Here is an 11,178-nt window from a genome sequence, read left to right as displayed (position 1 = left end):
TGCTTGGGAGGGTGGAGGGACAGCGCAGGAGGGGAAGACCCTCTATGAGATGGATTGATTCGGTGGCTGGGGTAATCGGGATGGGTGTCTCAGGGGCGGTGTGGTTGGCGCAGGATAGAGCAGGGTTTAGGGCTGTTGTACATAGGGTCGCCATGAGTCGCAAACGACTCCACGGCACATAACAACAACAACAACAAACAACAATATTTGAATACTACGAAAAGCTATACTTTGGTAAATTTAAGAACCAAAACAAAGAAACAAACAAACAAACAAAATACACTAGAAGAAATGAACAAACTCCTTGAAACTCATGCCCTACCGAGATTGACATAGGTAAATATCGGACACTAGAACACATCCATCACAAAAGAAGAAATTGAACAGTTAAAACATACAAACAAAAACAAACAAAAAAACCCCAAAAACTTCCACATAAGAAAAATCCTGGAACACATATTTTCACAGCTAAATTCTACCAAACATTCAGAGAGGAACTATCAACTATTCTACTTAAAGTATTTCAGAAATAGAAAAACAAAGAACACTTCCAGAGTCATTCCATGAACCAACCAGAACCCCAATACCAAAATTAGGCAAAGATATTACCAAGAAAGAAAGCTATATACCAATATCTCTAGTGAATATAGATGCAAATATCCTTAACAATATCCTAGCCAATAGCACATTAAAAAAAATCATTATAACCAAGTGGGATTCTTAACATATATGCAAGGACGGTTCAATAAAAGAAAAACAATCAATGTAATTCACCAAGTTAACAAATCAAGTGACAAAAAACATATAAGTTAGCAATTGATACAGAAAAGTTATTTGAAAAACTACAACTTCCCTTCCTTATAAAAACATTCAGAAAGATATGAATAGAAGGAAATTTCCTCAGAACTGTGAAAACTATATATGCAAAACCAAGAGCCAATATCATTCATAATGAAGAAAGATGGAAAGCATTTTCTCTGTGAACAGGGACCAAACAAGAATGTCCACACTAGGTATTTCTATTCAATATTATTTTGAAAGTGCTTACTAAAGCAAAACAACAAGAAACAGAAATCAAAGGCATTGAGATCAGCAAAGAGATGGTTGACTTATCTCTATATGCAGATGATATGATAATGTATGCAGAATACCTCAAGGCCTTAACAAAAATCTGTTAGAACTAGTAAACCGGTTTAGTAGAGTGGCAGTATATAAGGTCAAAATCCGTAAATAAGTGGGACTCCTCTACAGTAACAAAGAGAACTCACAGAAGGAATCAAGAAAGCAATATCATTTACAATAACCAAACACAAATTGAGATATTTGTGAGTGAACCTAATTAGAGACACAAAAGACCTATACAAAGAAATCACTACAGAACATTTCTGTGAGACACAATATAGACCTAAATAAACGGAAACATTTGCCTTGTTCTTGGATAAGAAGACTCAATATTGTAAAAATGACAATTCTATTGAAAGCAATCTACATTTTTAACACAATCCTAAACAGACACCAAATTTCATTTTCAAGGAGATAGAAAGGGAAATTGTCAAGTTTATTTGGAGAGGAAAGAGACCCAATAGGGAAAGTACTTCGGAGGGGGGAAAAAAAAATAAGTTAGAGGCATAGCACTCCCTGACCTCAAAACTTACTACCCCGACATGGTAACCAAAAGAGCATGACACTGGTACGGTGACAGGCATATAGACCAATGGAACAGAATTAAGTACCCAGAAATTGACCCAACTATCTATATGGTCAACTGATATGCAATAAGGAGATACAACCTATCAAATGAGGAAATGACAATCTCTTCAAGAAATAGTGCTGGCAAAACTGGACTGCTAATTTCAGAAAGCTGAAATAGGACCCACTTTTCACACTATACACAAAAATCAATACAAGAACGTCAGGGAGCTGGGAGTAAAGCCTCAAACCATGAAGTTCATAAGAGCCAAATTAAGATGAAGCTTAGAAGGCCTAGTTTACATTATAAAGAGACTTCCAAATACAGCCAGAAATGCACAGTTTGGAGAGGATAAAATTGATGAATAAGACCTAAAGATCAAATCCCTGTGTGTATCAAAACTATTTTTGAACAGAGAAAAAAGAAGACATGTTTACTGGGGGGGGGGGGGGGGGGAAATTGTAATATCATTTCAGATAAGCATCTTATATCAAAAGTTTATAGAATCCTACAGGACCTTCACAAGAAAAAGATTGATAATACAATTATACAATGGACAAAATAATTTGTAATACTGAGAGATACTCTGGGAAAAAATATTGGATGATCCAGGAAGCAATAGAAGATGAAAGAAATATGCCAAGTCATTGTACCAAAAAGGTCAACTCTAAACTATTAGAGGAAGTAGCATATGTACAAGAGCCAATCTTAATAAAGAAAGAAATTCAGGATGCATTGACATTGATGGGGGGGAAAGGCCCCAACAACTGATAGTACATTAACTGGTATTTTTCAACTAACAGATGCAGCTTTGAATACACACACAAGTTTCCTCAAGTCTTGCCAACTGACTTGAAAATATCAGTATTGGTTTCCATTCTTGAGAAAGAGAATCCGTCAGAATGTGGATGTTATCAAAGTTATTAATACTACATGCAAGCAAAATATTGCTAAAGGCTATTAAAAATGGCTAGAATTACATATTGACAGAAACTTCCAAAAGTTCAAATAAGGTTTAGAAGAAGTCATGGCACCAAGGATTTCGTTGCTCATGTCAGTTGGATTCTGGCTAAAAATAGAGAACACTAGAAAACTGTCCATATGTGTTTTATTGACTATATAAAGGTATTCGACAGTGTGGAACATAACAAAATATACCTAACATTGAGAAGAATGAGATTATCCAGATCTCAGGTGTACACTAAGTTACTGAAAATAACTGAATCAGACGTACCTTAGTCCTCAAACTGACATCTTTGAACCTCAATAATTTGGAGAGATCCCTGACTGCAGACTTTCTCAGTGTTATACATTTGGTCTGCTGACTGCTGGTACCAAGAATATCAATTTTGGATCCAAGATGAAGTTATTGATACTTCATACTTTTTCTCTATCTATCAGGATATTACTTATCAGTCAAGGGATGAGATTTTTTCTTTTCTTGAAGTTGAGAGGCAATCCATAATAAAGACAGTATTTAGTCGTCTGGAGCAAGCACTTTAAATCCTCATATTTCAGCAAGCAGGTTTGTGTCATTTTGATAATGTACGTTGTTGATGAGTCTTATCTTGTCCAGATCCCAAATTGCATCAAACTTCTCAAATATTTGCTCAGCATACAGATTGAATAGGTATAGAGAAATGATACAACCCTCACACACTTCTTTCTTAATTTTAAGCTATATTGTGTTCTGTTGCTCTGTTCTTACAACAGCATCTTTGTCTATGTAGAGGCTTTGCATGAACACAGGTAAGTTCTGTGGGATTCACTTTCTTCTCAATGCTAGCCATAATTTGTTGTGATTCACAGAGTCATATGCCTTTGCATAGTCAATAAAGCACAAATAGACATTCTTCTTGGATTCTTTACTTTCAGCCAGGATCCATCTGACATCCTTGGTTCAATGTCTTTTCTAAATGCAGCTTGAATTTCTAACAGTTCTCTATATCTGTACTATTCTAGCAGTTTTTGAATGATCTTCAGCAGCATTTTACTTGCATTTTTTAAAATAAAAAGGTAAACTTTTATTTTACGTTGGTTTGCTTACAGAGTTCATACGCATCACACTATTCTTCATTCACATTGTGTTTTATATAGTCATTCCCATTCATTATATTTTATAAAGTTAATCAACAGTGAAATTACATGTGATATTAATAACATTATTAGATAATTTCCACATTCTTTTGGTTCACTTTTCTTCTGAATGGGAACACATATGGATTTCTTCCAGCCAGGCTGTCCATAACTGTCTTTCAAATTTCTGGCATAAACTGATGAGTGCTACATCTATTAGTTGAAACACATAAATTAATATGTTATCAGTTCCTTAAGACCTTTTTTTCCCCCAATACACCTTTGATTTTTTTCTTTCATTACCATTGACTTTTGATTTTATGGTGGTTATTATTGTTATGTGCCATTGAATTGCTTGTGATTCAGATCAAAACTATGTACAAGGACCCTAAGCCTTACTCTATCCAATGTCAACTTTATTGTCTCCAACACACCTACTCCCGCTACTCCAATCACTGAATCGATCCATCTCCTCGAGGGTCTTCCTTTCCTGCACTGTCAATCCACTCTGCCAAACATGATGTTCCTCTCTAAGGAGAGGTCTGACCTTGCAACATGAAAATATGTCATGCGAAGCTTCAGAATCCTTGACTCCAAGGAGCATCCTGGCTTCACCCTCTCCAGAACAAACTTGTTTGTTCTTCTAACAGTCCATAGTATATTCAACACTCTTCTCGAGCACCACAGCTCAAAGGCCCAGCTCTCCAATGCATAGTACACAATTGTAAAGATAGCCTAAATCAGGCCCACCTTAGTCTCCAGCCTGATGTCATTAGTCTTCAGTACTCTAGAGGCATCTCTGACAGCTAGCTTTCCCAATGTAATTTGTCTCTTGATTTTGTGGCTGCTGGTACCAAGAGTGTTGACTGTGGAGCCAAGCAAACTAAAGTTGTTAACTATCTCAATCTCTTCACCATCCATCCTGATGTTGTCAATTGGCCCAGTGGTTAGAATCTTTGTTTTCTTGACATTGAGCCTCAATCCGTATTGAAGGTTGCAGTCTTTGACCCTCTGCAGCAAGTGCTTCAGGTCTGTCTCAGTTTCAGCATGCAGGGTCGTGTCATCTTCATAACGCAGGTTGTCAATGACTCTTCCACCAATCCTGATGCCACATTCTTACTCACATAGCCCAGCCTCCTGGATAGTCTGTTCTGCTTAAGATTGAAAGCTATGGAGATAGGATACATCTATGGCATATAACTGTCCCAGCTTTGAACCATGCAGTTTTTCCTTTGCTCTGCTCTAACGACTGTCTCTTGGTCCAAGTACAGGTTTCACATAAGCACATAATCAAACGTTCTGGCCTTCCCATTCTTCTCAGAGTCAGCCACAGCTTGTTGTGATCCACACAGTCAAAGTCTTTGCATAATCAATGAAGCACAGGTAGACATTCCTCTGGTACTCTGTTCTATCTGCCAAGATCCATCTAAATTACCTATAATATCTCTAGTATCACAACCTCTTCTAAACCCAACCTGCACGTCTAGCCATTTCTATTGACTTGTTGCTACTTTCTGAAATATTTTATTTTGTACAGCGATTCAGCGTATTCCTTTTATCTTTTTAAATTATTTTTATGCTAGTTTATCTACAAAATTGCAATACATTCTTTCTCACACCAGTTTTGTCCCATTTCCTTAACCACCTCATCCATCAATCTGTGTGACCCCATGATTATTCTACACACACACACATCCTCACCTCACTCATCTGCTTCCACCCTTCCCCCCTTGGATGCTAATACTTATTCTACAATAATAGTTTTATACAATATTTGTCCTTATGGGTTTGAGATAGTTCACTCAGCATAATACTCTCCAGTCCCTCCCAAATTATGTAATAATTTACAAAATAATTGCTCCTGTGTTCTGCATAGTATTCCATTGTCTTTCTTTTGATGCTTTTTGAGTCATACAAAGTTTTGTTCATAGCATCTCTTAATATTACAACTTAAAGTTTGAATTTGTTTTAAATTTTATTCAGTTTGAGAAATGCTAAGAAAAAAATTTTTTATAATCTCCAATTCCAGCTATTTGAAAATTGTGTTATAATAGTTTGCTTGGACGTATTTTTTTAAAAAAATATTTTAGTGAACATTTACAGAGATTTCTTATTTCCATTCATTCATTGGTGCATTTTTCTCTCTGCCCAACACCCTGCTCCTCCACAGTTCATTCTTCTGTTTGAAAAATAAAAGAAAAATTTCTTCATTAGTTTATAATCCCCCCTCCGTCAAGCACACTCCACTATGCAACCTTCATTCTGGAATCTTGTCATAATCATAATACGCAATCATATATTGCTTTTAAACTGTTTGATGTTTTGTGCTCAGATATTTTACCTCAGCACTCTCTATTTATTTTGGCTTCTTGAAACTCTTGTGAAATTTTCAGTATCTCTTATGATATCAATTTTTACTTTTCCCCCACTTCTTTCTTTGTAGTGAACTATCTTTTGTACTCTTCGTGGATACTATCATTGATGATCCCACAACTCATTGGGTCTTCAGTCATTGGTGTTTAATGCTTCAAATCTATTCCTAAGATCATTTTTTTAATTTCAGTATAATAGACCCAATATTTTATTTTGCTTTTTGTGGACTTCAAAAATTTTTCGTCAGCCTCTATTTGAATTGGCACATAAGTAATTGATTGTATGTTCCACAGTCAGCACCTGGCCTAGTTTTAATTATTAATATTGAGCTTCTCAAAAAAATTCCTTTCAAAGATATGGTTAATCTGATCTAGGAAGTCCATTTGATGAAGACCATTATAAAATTACCTTTTTTTTAAAAGGTATTTGCAGTTACTAGACTATCAGTGTACAAAATTCAAATGTTTTATTCTGCCTTCTTTTCTATAACTGATTCCTTACTTTCTGATTACCAGGCCTTCTTCATTGTTGCCAGTTTTTGCATTATAGGTACCAGTTATCATAAACATATCTTGATTGTATGTGTAGTTTTGAAAACCATTTTATCAATTACTACTTACTTAGAACTATTAGTCAAACATAACACTCTTTCAATGAGAGTCAGTTATGAGCATTATCAATCACTATTACAACCTGCTAGAGGTATTTTCACAAGGAAATACTGAAGTGCCCATTGTAAATTCTTTTTTAAACAAATGTGTAAAAGATACTACAACAGAACAATCATGTATAATTCCACCACTCTCACGTAAACTTAAAAATTACTTTTGTTGCCAACAAGAAAATTGTTGTTTTGCATATAGAAGAAAATATATTAGAAAAAATTATCATCCTCTTCATATTCAGTCAATGGAATTAAGGAAACCATTACCCAGTTTCAATTTGATATGTAAAGTCAAGATATTTGATAGACATTTCCCATAGAAACATTTATTGAGTCAGAAACACATCTTTACATTGACTCTTTCCTGCTAGAATTATGTATTGTATTAATGAATTATGCAGATCTCCTAAGAACTAAATTGTTTTATAGCAGTTTTTCAAGCAGCAGAAGTTGAATAACTTGTGTTCCAATTTGTTCTTGAGATATAAATATGATGTATTAGGGTTTTATCTAAATTATATTGTAAAATGTCTTGTTTTTTTAAATATTGGATAAGACTGACAATTTTTAAATTTGTATACTATTTTAGAATATTTATAATAGTTTCATTACTATAAATCTTACTCCTTAAATTATAGAAATATATGAAACACACTTCAGGTGTCACATAAAAGATTTATCTTTTAACTGAATCTTAGTAAACTGGCATTACCTTGCTATTATTTACTGCTATTTTCTTATGTTTTTACAATCTTTCAGTTTTCCATGTGCATATATAATTTCATTTAGAAGGATAGCACAGAACTTCTTCCTCTGAGACACAGGGTAAAGTTGTCACAGATTTTCAACTTTTTCAAATTACTCTCCCACTCCAACATCTCTAACAATTATACCTCCCCCATTTAGTGTTTTTCCTTCTTTGTCGTAGGGTTCTGTGGTTTCCATAGTGGCTCACAGAACTCTGGGAAAGGCTCATATGCTTTGGAGTCTGATAGATGCCAAAACTGAAAGGCTCTCCCAAACCACATGCCTCAGATTACTGAGAAATGAACCTGAAATAAATATCAAATAACTAAGGGAATTCTGATGGCTTAGTGGCAAGAAGCTGCACTGCAATCCCAGCAGTGCATTGTTTGGATCCACCGAAGAAGGAGGGACAATCTCTTCCTGTACCAGTCAGATCTAATCTGACGATACACACTCAAAAAATAATAAAATAAAATAAAATTTTAAAAAAGAAAATCAAATAACAAATGTAAACTATTGTAAATCTGATAAATCAAATCAGACAAAGGCTGTCAAGCTCATTCTGTAAGTATTATGGATATGGATGATGTCCCAGATACAGAAGCTACAGTGTTAAGGGGCAAACCTTGTCAGATGAGTTCTATTTATAAGTTGAAGAACACATCCCTATTTGGATCATATACTGAAGGACACAAGATAGCATCCCACTGTATTCCTGCACTCATTAACATAACAGGTTATAACACTATGAAATGAGAAAACAAACACAGGGACAAATGCTAAGATTAATGCCCAAAGGGGTACAATTAGTAATTGCCTGCACTGTAACTTATGTTTATACTCCAATTGCTATACATGCAAGAAATAAACAAGCTCATAGTTCTGATCTCTTGTTGTTTTTATGTGCAGTTGAGTGTGACTCGTATACAACATCTATGAAGTCTACCCTGTCCTGAGCCAGAGTCACTGACTTCAAAACAAACAGTCCAACACCCTTGCATAGTCAGTAAAACACAAATATGAAATGTTATTGTTTGTAATATACTTGTAACACACTTTTTGAAATTAATCTTGTTCATATAGTACTTCTATCATCATCCTCATGGGAATGGTTTTAAAAGAAAACTTATCAGATAAATATTACTTCCCATATTCAACCAGTCATTAGTTGCCACTGATATAAGACAGCAGTCTGTCAAAATGCTCAAGATACTTTATATAATACAACATATCCATTCATAGCAAGTAACTAGGAAATAACTTATGTGAACTTCTTGATTACATTGTATAAAACAAGCACAAAGGTATCACCCATGCCTCTGAGCACACTGGACCAGGGACCCTTGAACAATCTTTGCCTTCTCTGTCTCTAGCAATCTTCCTCCAGAAGTCTGTGTCTATGTACATGATATCAGTTCCTTTGTGCCCTTACTGTATCATCATTTGAGGATAAATGGTGTCAAATGGATAAGAAGTCAAGGCAGCCACGCCTGTGACAGACTGAGCGATCTTCCCACTAATGATGAAGTGAGTATTCTTGGGACCTGGAAGCATTCCCTTTGCGGTGACGTAGATACCGAAGTAGGCAGCTCGGTAGATGTAGATGACAATATCCTGCACAGATATGTTAAAGCCTTGGTACAGGCCCTTAATCCCATCAGATTTGGAGATTTTTAACTACGCAGTTACCGACGCCTTTGAACTCCCTTTCTGCTTCTGCTTTCCCCACGATAGCTGCCAGACGGGTACAGGCAAAATTGAGAAGGTAGACAAAGCAGAGAGACATGGCCCAGGCTGCTCCTCCTGATACCAGGTTCCCAGCAAAGTAGCATCAGAACTGGGTCCTCTTGGCCACATCAGCCAGGAAGACTTGCTTGTATTTATCTTTGAAGGCAAAGTTGAGAGCCTGTGTGGGGAAGTATCCGATGACATTGGCCAGGTTACCACTCCAAAAGGACAGAAATCTCTGCTCCTTGGGGATACAAACCAAAGTGTGGATAATGCCCTTGTACTGCTTATCTTGTGGAGGACTTTCGTTCATAGGGTCACTATGAGTCGCATGGGACTCAATGGCACTTAACAACAACAACTGCTTGTCTGGGGTGATTTGCTTGCTGGCATGCTAAATGCACTATGGGCACTACTGCGGTTTGGAGATAGCTTCTGCCACTCCACCTGCTAGGAAGTCCTTGGCAAAGGACAGAGTATCATCTGTCATTTTGAAAAAGGAAAAGGTGGTAGGTAGCGGGGGGAGGATGGGACAGGAACTGGCTTTGACTCTGGTGCTCTGGGCTCTTCCATCTTCTTTTAATACTTCCTGGATCATTCAAGTTTGTGCTCATAACATCTCTCATTTTGCTAGGGCTTCTAAATTTGGTACCTCCTTTTTTATTTGAGATTTTAATGAAATATTATAGAGAATTTGGATTTCCATTCATTCACTGTTGCACATTTTCTTACCTGCCCCTCCCCCCAGTTGTCTTTTCTCTTTGAAAAGAAAAAAAAATTCTTCATTATTATAGAATCCCATTTTGTCTTTTACTATTCTTATGGTTTGGGGATTTACTCCCAGCTGTTTAAAAAATATTTTAATTGTCATTTTAACAAAAGTTTACAGAAAAGTTAGATTTCCATTCATTCATTGTTGCACATTTAACCCCCTGTCTCTCCCTTCCACTGCCCCAAGCTGACTTTTTGTTTTCACTAGTTTATTTACAAAATTCTAATACAAATTCAAACAAATTCTTTCAATTTCCCTCCCTTCAACTCATCAAATTGTACAATCGAATGATTAATCCCCTCTAACCCCTGTACCTCTCTAAAGTACTCAAGAGCAACGGTGTCTCTCTGGAGACTAAGGTCCGCCTGATACAGGGCATGATATTTGCAATCCCTTGTTATGCATCAGAGAGTTGGACAATGACTAGGGAGGATAAAAGGAGAATTGACGCCTTTGAGCTGTGGTGCTGGAGAATAGTATTGAATGTACCATGGACTGCTAGGAAAACAAATAGATTCATCCTAGAGAGGGTTAAACCAGGCTACTGATTAGAGGCAAGGATTCTGGGGCTTCGTCTGACATACTTTGGACATGTTGTAAGAAGAGACAGGTCTTTAGAGAGGGACATCATGCTGGGTAGAGTGGAAGGACAATGCAGGAGGGGAAGACTCTCTATGAGGTGGATTGATTAAGTGATTCTCTGCACTATAGTACAATATTCAGAGTCTCATCTGATATGCATCTTGATCTGTTCTTCCTTCTCTGTCTTTTAATGACCTTTTGGGTTTTTCATGGATGATATTCTTGCTATCCTCCCACAGCTCATCTGATCTTCATTATTAATTTCAAGGCCCCAAACCTGTTCCTGAGATGGTTTTGAAATTTGTGTGGGATAGACTCATAGACAAATTTTGGTTCCTGCGGTTTTGATTTCATTTTCTTCAACTTCAGCTGGAGCTTGAATATGAACAGTTGGTTGTCTGTTTCACAATCAGTAGCTGGCCCAGTTTTCCCAACTTATATTGAGCTTCTCCAGCAATTCTTTCCAGAGATGTAATCAATTTGATTCCTATACATATCATCGGGTGAAATCCATGTGTATAGTTTGCATTTGTGTTTCTTACAAAA

General features: G+C 36.4%; 2 pseudogenes; one reads left to right on the top strand and one right to left on the bottom strand.

Annotated features, from left to right (window-relative positions):
• LOC102849310 overlaps positions 1-8,718 on the top strand; it is a 55,745-nt pseudogene extending 47,027 nt beyond the window's left edge.
• Positions 8,719-8,978: 260 nt separating this feature from the next.
• On the bottom strand, positions 8,979-9,768 carry LOC102848905 (annotated as a pseudogene).
• Between the last annotated feature and the right edge of the window lie 1,410 nt (positions 9,769-11,178).

The sequence above is a fragment of the Elephantulus edwardii genome, unplaced genomic scaffold (assembly GCF_000299155.1).
Source record: "Elephantulus edwardii isolate Elephantulus edwardi_28Jun2011 unplaced genomic scaffold, EleEdw1.0 scaffold00034, whole genome shotgun sequence".
Classification (NCBI taxonomy): domain Eukaryota; kingdom Metazoa; phylum Chordata; class Mammalia; order Macroscelidea; family Macroscelididae; genus Elephantulus; species Elephantulus edwardii.
The sequence above is the reverse complement of the archived record's forward strand: the minus strand, read 5'-3'. Positions and strand labels throughout refer to the sequence as shown.